The sequence below is a fragment of the Atractosteus spatula genome, chromosome 14 (assembly GCF_055471065.1).
Source record: "Atractosteus spatula isolate fAtrSpa1 chromosome 14, fAtrSpa1.hap1, whole genome shotgun sequence".
In the NCBI taxonomy this organism is placed as follows: Eukaryota; Metazoa; Chordata; class Actinopteri; order Semionotiformes; family Lepisosteidae; genus Atractosteus; species Atractosteus spatula.
In genome coordinates, this window is record NC_142719.1 from 32,964,436 (window position 1) to 32,980,284 (window position 15,849).

Genomic DNA, 15,849 nt, shown 5'->3' on the forward strand with positions numbered 1-15,849 from the left:
ATTTTCTATGTGCAAAACATGATCAAGAGGTTTTAATGCAAAATTCTACAAGAGAATGTTATCTTTTCAGTTGTATTGTTATTATTCAAGACACAATTACGGATGTATTCTTTTTTCATAGGGAAAATGCTGCTGTCAAAGTTCATATGCAATGTCATGATGCATAGGTTTTTCTGATTTCGTGATTCAAAAACCAGTGAACAAAAGCAGGCCTGAAACTAAAAAAAGAGAGAAAATAATACACATTTCAAAAACATTTATCTTTACAATTACTTTTACATTTCTTCATGTTGTTGCATTCCATACTGGATAAGCAGATAAGAAACAGATCACCACTTAGAAAGCTACATTGTGTAAATGATTTATGGGTGTCAGAGTTACAATGGCTTTTAGTCTTCTTTGTATGCAGCTTTTATTATTAAGACAAGCATACAAAACTCATCACTGATGACTGAACACCTGCTTTAATGATTTTTTTCAACCTACAGTTACTCAAACAATCAGCTGGTCGCTTGCAGTCATCTGCTTTTGATTCATCATTGAATGCAAACACTAGAGCATACAGTATCCTGAAAGGCACAAGATTTTGTTTCCTCCTTACTTGCAAATGCATTTTACAGAGACAAAATAAAATGTCAATGGGTCAAAAATCGAATCTTCAGCAGCTTCACAAAACACAGACTTTATTCACTCGCACACAGAAAAGTAGTATTTTTAAACAAGCAGCTTCAAACTCACTGAGATTGTCTAGTATTCACACAACTCCTCCTAGGTATAAACACCAACTTTCTCTGTTAGCTTCTGTATCAGGTCCTCCATAATGCAGAGGCCAAGTCATGACATAATTTTGTATTCATTTTTTTTGTTATAGATTCTTCATGTATCATATTATTATACAGTACTTATTGCTGTATCAAGAATGCTTAGTGATCAATTCATTTTAAGTTCTTCAATTTCATTATGTTTCAATGAAGTTAGTCTTAACCTGCTGTTTGTCAGGCAGGTATTAAGGACAGCAGAGAAGACTGAATTATTCCCAATAGCTTCTTTCAGTGCTATCCATGGGTAATTAGACATAGAAAAACAGAATCATTTAAAGATCTACTGAGCAGTATTTTATGAGGTTTGGGTATTACGTTTGGGTGTGGGTTTGAGTGTTAAGTCTCTTTCTTTAATAGCACTAATAGTCATCTTCTGATTTTAACACATTTTGTGTTGTAATTTTTAATGATTAAAAAAACCCCAAAGCCCAGAGGTTGCAAAGTACACAGTTTAGAAAGTTTTTTTGTTGTTTTTATTTTCTTCAGACACTGTCTGAGGTTTCCCTGTATACTATTCAATCAGCAATGCCTTACCTGCAGATTCTCAGTCCTGTTAAACACTCTTCACTTCATTTCTATCCAATTGAAAAAGTGATGGAGAGTACTAACTATTCTAAGTATTTACTAGTTTTGCTATTTTTATTTTTGCTTTAACCCCATTTAGTCCATAAATCAGTAGACCCCATGAGCAGCCAGCAGGAGGACTCTTGGGAAATGACAATGCGATCATAGAGAGACAGGGTGGGTGAAGAGTGTGGTGTGAATGAATGGTCATTCTGAGCCCTTTTTATGGAAACTCTGAACATTTTTTACATTTTTTAATCACTAAAAATTGCAATCCAGAACATGGTAAGGGAACGATCAGCACCGCACATTCATACTAATAAGAAAATAGAGCACTAATATTTCCAATTTTATGAGTGTTTAAATTCTAATGACAGAAAGGAAAAAAAAGTAGATCAAAGCCAATATAACACAGTCTGATGATCAGTTTTATAAAACTTAATAATCATTGCTAAATCATATACAATTGTTTGAGAAATTCTAATCCTGCTAACATCTGATAAGTTGCTTCTGCTGCTGTAGATCTGACAAAGTCAAAATCAAACAAAGAGATATTTAAAAGCACAAATCTCAATAAGAAGTGAGATTTGAAACCAGCAGCATTACATTGTGAAAATATTGAAGAAAGGACCTTTCAGTCTTACTGAATTTAAGTTGCTTATAAAAAACTAAGAATATTTGAATGCTGTTGCAAAAACAAAGCCAGAAATCATTAAACAGACTTCAGCTATGTTGTTTTTTGTAGAGTAACCATAGTGCTTTATGACTATTTTGAAAATAGATGATGTTTGTCCTAACTTATTAAAGGAGCATCATCTTCTGTTTTTCCTCAGTTCACAAATTAATTATTCGATATATCTTGCAGTAACACTATTAGTTAATGTGAACTGGAATTTAGGATGTAGGATTTTGTCTCCATTTATAAATGGTATTTATGACTAAAATACATAATTGTGTTCAAATAATTTTATAAACATACATCAGAAGAGACTATTTTACATTTCAATCAATAAAAGTTTATCAAATAAGGAAGAAGTTCCACAAACTGCACATTCTGTACAATGGCAGTAATTTTCTTTTTTTAAATTCAAACAGATACATCATGCTGTTGCTGTACTCTAGGTTTATAATGTGACAACACTTAAAAAATTCACAGTATAAACGTTCAGTTCTGTACTTTGTCAAGTTTAAAAACATTCATTTAGAGATTCATGTAAAATAATGTCCTACAAAAATAAACCACTTTTATCCTGCTATAATTTTAGATTAAACTGTCCTAGTTTTTGCAGTGCAGTTTCATTTTTTTCTGAATTCAAATGGGAGGCATTTTACTGTAGGAATAGAAGAAAAGAATGAGATATCCATGACACTGAAAATGTTAAAGATAATAGGTTTTCCATGGTGATTTCATCTTTGGTATAGAACAATGACTGCATTCTGCAAAAGCCACTGCATTCAGTATTGTCCCACCAAATGGATAAAAATCCATTAAACAAGTAATTATAGCTTTGTTTTGCATACCAAGGTGTTCTTCGATTGCTCCCTTCCATAATGTTAATCACTGGTGGAAATTAAAAAGAAAGTCAGAAAATTGTCATTTCTTTCTTGGAAAAAAAAGCAGAAAAACTTTGAATTGGTATTGTTTGAATTGGTTGAATTATCAATTGAATTTTAAGGAAGTGTGAAAAGTTTAATAATTCCCGAAGGTAAGGTTTTACATTAATTCGATTTAAATCTTCATCATAAAGAGATTTGTGTTACTCATTCTCAGATACTGCTGAAGTGTGTATTTATTTGTCAATAGGCCATTTCACTTCTAACTAAACAGAAGAGATACAATGTCAAGACAATAATATGTGATTACTTTGAGTTTTATATAAGTTGTACTTTAGATTAAAATTTAAAGCATAATTTAAGAAATCCAGGTAGGTTCATTTTTTTTAAAAGAAAGAAAATGTTTGATATTATTGAGTGATTGCACACTGATTAAGAGATGATATGCAAAAACATCAAATTATCCAATGGTTCCTTTTTTTGGTTCTCTAAATGAACTTTAATACAGTATCTCATTTTGAAAATCTGTCAAAAAGTATGCTTACTGAGGCCTCAAGCAGTAATATTTAGTGGCAATTGTAAAAAATAATCCTTCCCCTCTCCCTTGTTTAATTTAAAGATTTCTGTGGAAAAAATCCTTAAACACAAAACCATCACATATAATAATATAACTGGTTCCCTGTTGAATGAGCTGATGGACCGGGTTCAATTCCAGGCGGTGTACTACAGTATATAGTACAGTTGATTTTTTTTTTAATTCCAAGTTAAATTGTTGGATGATTACTGGCTGCTGACATTTGGATTAAGTGTAAACCTGAAAGAGACACATCATGTTCACAATAAACTATAATAGTGGACTATTTTTATGCATTCGGCTCTATGAGAAACAAACCAAAAGTAATGCTCTGATCGCACTTTGAACCGCCTGGGTGCAGCTCGCTACATTACAGTGCTCATTACCACTACAAGGACAATAGAAGTTTTGTTTTTTAAAGAAACGAATGTCAAAATGTTTCCAAATGTCCACTTGTGATATTTTAGCTGCTTAGTTACATGATTCCATATTAATATAACTATCAAGTGATGTTACATCACAACAACATTTATCTTTTTACAATAAAAAGTCGTGTTCTTACTACGTATTCTTAGAAAATGATAAAACGTTATAACTTTTTATAAAGTACGGAATATAAGCTTAATTATGTTAGAACAAGCACGTTAAAACCAGAACTCATGTAAGTTACCAAGTTAAAGACTTTGATGCATAAAATATTTATGTATAATTAAATTAGTTATGATGAAGGTGGAAGGTTGTGTACTTTTGTCCAACTGAGCAATCATGCTTTTATAAAATATACCGACTTTTTAATCGATTAACATGCTGTAATACACAGTTTAAAATTATTAAAAGTCTAAAGAGTATACAACTTTTAAGTTCTTAATTGGAATAAGATTGTCCCTCAGTAGTGACCGGGATTCGAAACCGGGCATTTTCTGGCGACAGCTCAAATGCTGTATATGAGAAGTTAAGCTTTATTAGCTCCACCTGGCGGTTTTACAAGGTGCTTCCGGATACTATTATCCTATTTCAAAAACCAAATAACATGCGGTAGGATGTGGTATATTGCACCATGTCCACCACGCTTTAACACAGTGTTCCTCACTCATTTTGAATGGCTGGATCTGTTCAATGATACATTTTCACTGAATCTCTAAGATTAAAAAATGGAAGGAAGTTTTGACTTCTCACTCTGAACGTACACCTGGGAATATCCAATTATAAAATCATATACAGTACAGTAGTTCAAAATGAGGTCCAAAGTTGTCAGAGGGTACAGCCTAGTCTCGTAAAAAACAGTTTTATCGGAGCCTACTGACATAACAATATTTTAAGTTATTACATGACAAATAAAGAGGTTTATTGATAAAATAGGTTTGACTGTGATTACTAAATTTGACACCTACAGTAATAAATTAATGGCTGAAAACATAAAAAGATGTCTATGACAAAAATATAGAATATCAGGACAGGACCTAAATCTCACTGTTCCTGTTGAAGTGGGCAAAAAATAATTCAAAGCACTTTGCTGTTTAAACCTAGCATTAGCTAAAGCATCAATCCTATTGGAGTCTACTTGTGTGTTAAGATGTACTTTAATGAGTACACTTGTGTTTGTCTGTTATATTACGCATTTCATACAGTTCTTTGTTTAGATAAAATGGAGAGTTTCTATTATGAAGAGATGTGACACAATCATCAGCTGTAGACAATAGCTCTTTCTAAGGCATCAAGCGTGTTTTAATGAACTGCAAGTCACTCATCGCATGTTTAATAAAAAAGCTACATATACAGATCAGTTCTGGAATAAAAAGGCATGCTCATCTCATAAATATGGAGTTTTGGATTCTGAGTTCCTGTGATCTTGTAGGATCAAAAGTTTCAAAAACAACCAGCTTTCGCACACAAAAACAGCTTTACAATTCCATAGCAATATTAGAAATAAGGATATTTCACTGAATGCAAGTACATTATGTCATTAAACCACACAGAAAAAGAAGTTTAGCATTTTTAAGCAATTAAATTATATGTGGCAAAGGATGAATAAAACTGAATATGGGACAGACCGATCAAGTCCACCATTTTCAGTTTTCAGAGAGTTGCTCCAGTGCTGTATGTCACGAAAAGGAAATAGAATTTTTTTTTGTAGTAAACCAGGTGTTAAATTTAAACAACCTGCATTGCTCACTCCTAAAATTAATATCATTTTATAACGTTCTGTTCACTGTATTTATCTTTGGCTGTTCAAGTGTACCAACCACTTATGCTGCATCGGCCATTAGATTTACCTCTTTCAGGCAGCTCTGACATTGAGTATTATTGGATTTAAGAAGGTCAGTCTCATCATTATGAAGTGCAGTGATAGCTGATGGGCCTGATGAGGGAGGGGAGCCAATTCGTAGCTGTAACTACCTGCCATGCTTTGAAATATTTCACTTGCTTCTGATTGTATCATCATGGAATTTTCACACTTGATGCCACACTGGTTTTAAACCCCAGAAAGGGGTTTAACATTTGGCATTTCAGGTTCAAGTAGCACTTTTCTGTTAATATCCTTTGGCTCCAAATGTGCAAATAGAAAGACACTGTCTGCTTTTCAGAAGATTAAGATGCTGGATTTTCCAGTCTTTTGATTCTTGGATATATTCAGAATATAGGATTTTGTTTGGTTTTTATTTACGATTTAAAAGTTATAATTCTCAAATTCTCAGGAATATTCTTTTCTGATTTGAATAAAACAAACATGGTTTGGTCAGTTTATTGAAGTATCAAGTATCACGAGAAAATAAATCTTTATAATCTTCCAATTATGTTTATGTGTGCATATATACTATATAAGCATTTATTAATTCCGTTGACAAAATTGGAAAGGAATCGATAATTGTTAGCCTTTTGTTTTTAAAGAAAAAATGATAGAGTTTTATCCTGATATTAAATCTGTTATTACCTGGAAGTTCATTCAATGACATTTTTGCTTCTTTTAAAAAAGCATATGAAACATAGGCTTATATACAGTAACACTTTTCTTATTTTTGGGTAAACTGCTTTTGCTGTTTTCTTAACTCTTATTTTACTTGCAAATGGACGCCAATGCATTTCTTTTTATCATTCTCTTCAGAAAACTAATACAAATTCATTTTGCAAAACACTACAGGGTGTGAAAGTCACAGTAACCAAACAATTCTCATATATTGTTCTTAGCATGTGCTCTTTTCTTCCCACTTCTCTGTCCATCTGGCAAGTGGCATTAAGTGCCTGGTTACTACAAATACTGTATCTCTTTTCTTTGAAGCAGTGTCCAAACATGCCTCTGCAGCATTTTTACATTCTTCAACAGTTCACACCCTTAATTCTGTCTGTATTCCATTAAAACCTACAGTACCTGCCAATAACACGTTTACTAATGAGACCAGGAAAGTGACAAATGTTTAAAGTCTTAAACTATTCAGATTGCTGCATTTTTGTATCCTCCTTTTCTTAAAGAATGTTGTAGTATGATTAGTTTGTCTCACACCAAACCTTTCAGCTTTGGAGGTTTTTCTGCATGTTTGCATGCTCATCTTATTTGCATTTTCCTGTCATTCGTTATTCTTGATTTGTTAACTGGACTGTACATTCCCTTCAAGAAGTGCTGATGAAAGATTGGACTGGGTATATTAGCCAGATAAAGACTTAGCAAGTGCAATTTGCAGTCAGGTGGCTTTATCATCATCAAAACCCCTTAGGAGACTGAAAACTAAGTGAGTGAATAATAAACACTGGCTGATTAGTGTTATACTAATTAAGACAGATGGATTGGAAGGGGGGCTTGTACTCCTGGTCAGATTGTAATTGTTACTCAAAAAAGTGACAGAAAAATTAAGAACAAATTCAGGGAATGTGTATGTCTTTTTGGAACACTGTAGAAAAAATAACATACATCAGTTTAACTCCCTTCTAGTGAGATGCATTTCAGCTTGCATTTAGTATAGTACCTTTCTAATTAATGGGTTTTTATTTTTTCAAATATTTGTTTTAAATAATAAGCGCGCACACACACATACAGTATATATATTGCATTTGTGTAATGTATATTTAACCTTTGTATTGTATATATACTGATCATGAAAATAAATCGTATTTATTATGCATACATCATGCATGTAAAGTATGTTTTTAGAAATATAAACAGATTTATTAATAGTGGATATCATAAATGACTATTATACACTCAAGTAACCTTGACAGTTGCATAAACACTAAATCACCTCTTTACTGAGAGAGATGATTGGACACAGATAAAGAGGTTGAATGTCAAGCATGGTGACAATCAAAAAAGAAAAACGCTAACAGAATCCAATATTTCATGCTCATCAAGCGAGCAATGTCTTTAATTTGTAATTGGTATGTTGGAAGCTAGATTAAGTCAGTGCACTGTTGCTTTCCACCTAGTCACTATAGTACTTGTAGCCATTGAAAATAGTCTAACTCCACATCTCTATGTTGATCAAGTCCTGGAACCTCAGTAGCTACCCTTCCTGCAGGATCATCCAAACATGACAACATTCTTGTGGGATAGGGCTTGCTATTAGTGTAATGATGATTCTTGTGAGATAAGAATGTGAAAGTTATGTCATGGATACCCTACTTGCCAGAAGTGAGCACAACTAAACATCTGTAAGATGAGTCTGGTGATGAGTGCAGTCTGGCGTCTAGTGCTCTAAGGCCAGTGAAGAGTCACATGCTTGTCCAGGCTGGAGAAAAATGAGATAAAATCCCCCAAGACAGAAATTATATTGTAACTTGAAAGACATTATGCATTGCAGCTATACAGCTAGTGTTCGCAACAGTAGCCTCACATGCTACTAGCCTGTGATCTTTAACTGTAAGATCCATGTTGATCAACCCCATTCATGACAATTGTTAATCAGCATGATGATTTTACTGATGTCATGTCTAATAATTGTCATTTATCATTTTCCTGATAATTTTGTGATTTTGTTGCAACTATACGTGATGCTTCTTTTGATGCCATCTGTATACATTGTGTATGCATATGTAATTTTTTTCCTGAGGGTTAAATCAGAAAAATAACAAGGGAACTTACAAACAAGATGGAACCATTTAGACCATTTAGCTCATTTGATTTTTCAGTAGCTTGTTGATGAAAATGTCTTCTCTATTCTTTTCTTGAAAGCCAGAGAGTCAGCTTCAACGGCATAGCTTGGCAATATGTTCTATAGTCCATCACCCCTTTGTGTAATGAAGCACACTTATTCTCAGTTTTAAAAGCATTAAATAGTTTCCACTTCTGTCCTCTGGTTTTTATTTCACTGGTGATACAGAAGAAGCAAATTAAGAGATAGTCTTCTCTGTTCAAGACTAAGATTCAGTTATTTCAGCCAGTCAGTAGAGGCAAGCAGTGCTCCTCTCTGGACTGATTCCAGATCAACAAATATTTTTATATCTTAGTGAACAAAATTTACAGTGTTCTCAATGAGGCCTTACTCATCTGATGGACTGTTTCATTAAGTTTGATGTAATCACAAAATGAAAACAAAATATCTATACTCTCCAGATCAGCTTTGCTGAGCTCTATTTACTGTAATATTTGCTATTTATAATAATAACTAATAATATTTATATGTAATATTTACTGTACTTAGTGTGCGGTATTTTCTGCCATTATTTTCTGTTATTGGTTTTTTTTAATACTGTTACCTTTTTTGGATACCATGCTGTAAAGAAAGAAATAATGAAGTGAATTAAGAATAAGTAGATTGAGAACTAAACTAATTGTTAAAATGATTCTCAGAAGTCACTGGGAAAAAATGCATGTGGATACTGTAATATGAATAGTTTGTAATATTTGTTAATGTATCCATTTTTAGCAACTTAGAAACACTAACAACTAATTTTATATTTCAACGTACAGCAATAATGCATAACATAATCGTTTTATAGTTTTTAATTTTAATAAATCATTTTTACTTTGGTTTCACTACAGCTTTCACATTGACTGCACATGTATTTACAGTGAGAACAGACTATTTTGTTTGATATAGAATATTTTGATTTTCTTTCTTTAGACCACTATTGTGAATCCAGTGCTTGGTTAAATCAGTCAATAAGCCGTAAAAAAGCATTGAATCATGAATATAGCTTTTTTTGTACTTCGTATCTTCAGGAAGCCCACTTTAGTCAATCTCAAATCTTATTCTTTTTCTAGCTGTCATCATCAACACCTTTAACAGGATTTTTGTCCCATGGCTCATTAAACTAATGGCTTAATGGAGTTGCAGGTTTTTTGGAAGTTCAGTAAAAGGTCAATTCACTGAGATCGTCATATATTTCTGTTTTCAAAATCCCATAGATAAGTTGTTTTTTTATTTTTGGTGCCGGAATTTTATGACCATTTTATTTGTTCTACTACAATTTTAAATGCTTCGGTAAATGTCAGGTAAATTTGGTAAATTACATCTTACTGATTGCAGTTTGGGCAGCACGGTGGTGCAATGGTTAACATTGCTGCTTCGCAGTGCTGGGATCCTGGGTTCATTTTCTGGGCTATTTCTGCATACGGTTTGTACTGTATGTTCTCCCTGTGTTTTCATGAGTTCCACCTTCAGTCCAAAGACAAACCGGTAGGATTGGCTTCTGAGACAATTAGTTCTGGGTGAGTGTGTGCATGAATGTGTCTGTGTGTGCTTAGCAATGGACTGGTGTCCTGCCCAGGGTGTAGGCTCCAGCTCCCCCACTACCCTCTACTGGATAAAGCAATTAGAAGATTGATGGATGATTCCAAATCATACTTTTAACCTAAGAATTTTAAGTCCATTCATGTTCTTTTAAAAAGATGTATTTTCTTCTCTACTTGAAAATGATTCTTTTTTCCTTCATGACAGACGTTATTCTCATTCCATCATTATATCACCATTCTTAGCAGTGCATCTTCCTTTGAATGTGATGTCTTTGATATATCTGTATCAATCCAAAAGGCTCCCACTCATTTAAAAAGTTTTTATACATTTATGTTCAGTATTGCCATCCTTTAATTTACTTTTTTCAATGCATATTGATTGAAGAAATCTTAGTCTCTTCCTGTCTTCCATGAGTTCAAGGATTTCCTCAGTAATCCACTTGTTTTTCATCCACTTCCTGATTGTTGCATGCATTTCTCATTTCTTACTTATGATAGTTCCATTTGCTATTTCACCTAGTGTTTCCTCCTTCTCAATAATTTTATCATTTACAACTCAGTATTTCCTCCATTTCTATCCTCTTTTATTATTTTCCAACTTTCACATTAGATCTCAGATCACTATGACCACATCTTGAAGTTTGCATTACTTTTTCTTGCTTTTTCTCAGATTTTTTATAGAAAGTTGCTAAATTGTGTACAATTATACCCATTTACCCATGATGGTACTTGCAGTACCTGTAATAAAACATATTTTCCAATATGACACAGCACACAGAGCAAAAGTAAAAATGTGACTTAGTTAATGTAAAAAAAATCATGATGGTGCTGAGCCATGATTGAAAAAAGGTCTCATTGGAAAGGTATTATCTCCTCAGGCAATTACATGTTTTACTTTGTGTCTGTCTTAAGTGATGGACATAAATCTTGAAATAGTGAAAAAAATGGAAAGTTATGTTCATATGATATACTATAGTTGGCTCACAAGAAATTAGCGTACTAAGATTTTGATCCCAGATTATTATGACAACGATCACCCCTGTATACACATTATACAGTATTTTCTCAATTAAAGTATGGGCTTTTACACCCTCAACTACAGTATATTCTTGAAATGTCCTTCAATACCACCTTTATTTCTGAGAAAACATTTGGCAGTACTCCCATATAGATCTAAATTCTGAGTAGCTATTTGTTATGTTTAAACAAAGGAGCAGTGTCTGTAAATGTTGATTTGTATTGGAAACTTCTGTTTTGATGTATGACATGCAGCATTTAAACCAGAATCTTTGTGTAACAGAGACGAAACAAAAGTACTTAATTGAAAGAACCAAACGTTTCTTTCCAGTATCTCTGTTACACAGACATTTCAATTAAAATGATTTATTACAAATACATAATGGATTTACAATAAGTAACTAAAGATGTAACTGCCTGGGGGTTGGGTTTTAGTACTGAAATAAGTAAAAACTAACTTTTCTAATTTTTTTTTGGTCTTTGCAAGAGCACATACAGATGCAAGTTATAAACCTGCACCCCTTGTTTGTTTGTAGAGTACATGTATTCAAGACGTTTTGGTAGCTATTGAGTGTTTTTGGTGGCATCATCTTCATGATTTAATGACCATTAAAACAACAAATACATCTTTATCTGATCAAGCTGTATATACTGTATATCTATCTTTTTGTAGTCCTGATTCTAAAAGGTAACCTACAAACTTCCCTTGCTGACTATGCATAAATTACTTAGGTGCCTCAGGCTATTACCGAAATGAATTAAATGGGAGATTTTTTTTTAATGCAATATTTAACTCCTTCCCATTTCCTACAAAAACACCAGGACTGTCATATCGACAATCAAAAGCATTTTCTGTATATACAGTTTCAGTATTGTGCTGCTTTACTAATGAAGTAATGAAGCAGTGTTTTTTGTCTGGGTTAAAACAGTGTTTAAATCTTACAATATTACAATATAATGACTATTCTTTTTGTAGCAGAAGGACAAGCAGTCCATAGTTTTGTCTGCTTCCAACAACGCACTTAAGTGATTAACGAACAATAATTAATGTTCTTGCTTTCTCTTCCATGGAAGCTATGTTTTTGTATCAAGTTTAATGCCATGTTATTACCGAAATAAAAAAGCCTGATTACTTTTTAACATGATCTCAGCTGGATCTCATCCTGTGCCAGGCAAAAGACAGAGCTCCTGAATAATTATCATAGTAAAAAAAAGGCAGATGGGATCACTAAAAGCCTAAAATAGTCTAAAAAGTGTTTTTAGCCATTTTTAAATTCACAAGCACTGTGAGTAAAGTACAAATTAAATTAAAATTAACAAGACATATAGCATTTTTGTTACACTTGTTACAGTGCAAATTATTTGCAACTTATTTCTGTATTATATACATTGCAGTTTACAGTTATAGAACTCCTTTTTGGAGTAATTACATATTCCTTTCAGACAGCTAACCACAAGGTTGGTTAAGTATCAATAAATTCAACAATCAAACAAAACAGTGCTCCACTTTCCAATATTTCTGCACGATTTAATATGAAGTTGTCGTTATACTCCTGTATAATGACACTTTTATTGTGAAAGCATTTTTGATAATTTAACCAAAATGAATTTTTAAAAGGAGACTTTTTTCTTCCTGCTATGGGAGTTTAATCTATATTTTTAGCAAGAATGTGCAAGAAGAAAAGTCAAGGTTGAATCTATTTATCAGTACTTCTGTATCACAGTACCATACTAGAAGTACTGTAACAGATTAACATGTGCCCTCTCATTGACAGTTCCTCATAATTTTGTTACAGAGACTAAGTCTAATTAAAGTTCCTTTTTATAACCTCAGGTGACAAGGAAATGAACATCAAGCGTCATGAGAGGGTGTTAGAAAAGAAAAACGTCCAGGTAGGCAGACCTTCATGTTTTCATAGGCAATTTTACTAAGGTATGTTTTAAAGAAAAACAATGTTTTATTAATTACCTGAAGCTTAGTTGCTGTAAATGATTTTGCAGTACTCCTGATTCATCATGAATGCACAAACAATGACTACTGTATCTGAACTTTAGTAATTTCTTAATTGGGACAACACATTTAATGGTAATGAGACAATAAATGACATGAGATAAGATGTGGTGACAGAACAATGTAAAAGAAGTTGTTTTGGCTCATTTGATTTAATGAGCAGTGTGAAAAGTCAACAAAACCACTGAAATTGATTCTGCAAAATGATCCTCTTTGCAAGCTCCCATCAGAATGTGGTATATCTAAAATTAATTTAATCAAGGTAGCTTTCTACTTGCACAGCCATTAGACAGCAACACAGAGGTATTCATACAGCATTGACATCTGAAAGGCTTATTCAACTTTGTGGAAGCTCTAAATTGAATATCCAATTCTAGCAGCTAGAATTCTACACACAAGAGTAAACATAGATTATACGCATGGAATTCTGAACATTGAATCCGTTTTATATTATGTATATAGTAGGTAAGGTGAGATTCAGTTCATAGCTGATTATATTCTTTTTTTTCATATGAAGGTATGCATGGTATCTTTCCTTGTGTTACATTATCTCATTATCTTTAGTGTAGTTTAGGTCTGGGATTTTAGCTTTTGGTTCAAGACAGACACATTTTGTAAATTAACACTTTTGTGTTTTTTTTCTCAGTTTATTGGAGAGTAAGTCTAAGATGTAAAATTCTTCGCACTTTGGAAAACATAACGCAAACCTGATAATTGTGCTGGTGTTTCAGTCCTAGCCTTTAACAATATATTCTAATAGGAGATGTCTCCCAGAAACATACTGTATTGTGTTACTCCATATTTAATTACTGCTCAGCTTTTCCTATTATGATTTTTTCCCTATCTTATTTGGCACTTAGGTAAAAGCAGCTGGATAATCTTCCATTGTAAGTGTCTTTTAAGTGTGCTTACATATTTAGTAGAGAAAAAGAGTGGCGGCTACAGTATTTGTTTGGAAACAGCTGATAAACACAAACCAAATGGACATATTTGATAAGCGACAAATTTGGTTAAAAAGCTTTAGGAATGAATTGTACTTAAAATAAATGTATGAATACATGCTATTTGAAATGTATCAATTTGAATTCTCAAGTGAGTATAAAGCTGCAACAATTTATTATTCAAACCCATTTATGACACTGTGTTTACAGTCAATGTAATGGTAATTTTTCTTAACATAAAGAAGCAGACAAAAATACCCTCTAAAGGGTATTGTTATTTAAAATCTTTCAATTGTAATATCTTTGCTTATCTTACTTCATAATATAACATAAATCCTAATCTCTAGTGCATAAATATACTGCACTATATACATATATACATATACACTATATACATAGTGTATGTGCATAGGGGTGTGTGTGCAAATATTGTTTTTCAATGAATCTTGTTATCCCTTTTATCTGATTTCACTTCATTCTGATATTTAGAATTATTTCGATAGTTGCTGTTTTGTGTAGTGCCTTTAAAGTAAACATTTATATCCTAAATTTAATTTTGCTTTGAGTTTTCTTTCCTTTCAGTCAGCTTGTACTTTTAATTATGTACAGGAGTATACAAAACATACTATATTCTCAGTGCTTGACACAGATAACAGTGTATCCTATGAAAGGTCTTTGCTTTTAGATGTTTTTGACCTGTTTAATACAATCCCTGCAAGATTAATAAAGCTAACTACAAATACATTTGATGAAATTTGGTCTGCCAAAAGAAAAAAACATTTTCATTCAGAATCTTTTGCAGGTGCTCTGGACTCCTATAGCTCCATTAACAGCTAAATTAACATGCTAATCTCTTCAACTTGAATTAAAATCAATTAATTGGTAGCTGAAGGAAAGAAGTAAAATGCAGTGTTTTCGTGTAGCAGCCAAATTGGACATTTGAGAAGCTACTGAGAACTGTTTCAGTCTCATTATTATATAAGGTTTATTCAGGATTGTCAAACTGCAGTGCTTATTTTCTTCCTAATGGTATAATACTTTAAAAGTGAACAAAATAAAGACGATTCCAGCAGTCTACGATTCATGGGATTTTTGGTTTCTTAATGGGAGAGCATCTAACAAGAAATTACACAGTTTGTATAATCATTTAACATAGCTGAAACTGGACAGGTAAAAGTTAACTCAATTATTGTTATCATTTGGGATTTATTTTGAACAGCTTTCAAGTCTACAATGCCTTAATTAAGATAAAATAATGCCTCAGACTCAAATTTTGTTTGATCTGTTCTTACAATATCTCTTTAATGGTAAAATATAGCAAGATCAGTTTTGAGTATTTCTGCTGTGCAAAATTGAACTGCCATTTCTTTACCTGTGTGTACTAAATGTAGTTTGCTAAGTGATTGTGTAGCCTTTCTTCAATCATAAGATCCGAACAGAGTGATTGATGGACAATTTGAAACAATCGTTTAGGAACATTGTGTCAGAGCCACTTAAAAACACTTTTGGAATTGTGCTTAGTTCTAATTACACTTTGCACTTTTCATCTAATATCTAATGTTAATTAAAATTAACAACAAAGCCAATCAATGTGATTGATGAGATGAGTTTTTACCACAGAACAACCTTCAAATAAGGTATTTACTTTATAAAAAAGAAAGCTTTTTATAATAGTGTACAGTATATATGCATTGGGGTGGGTT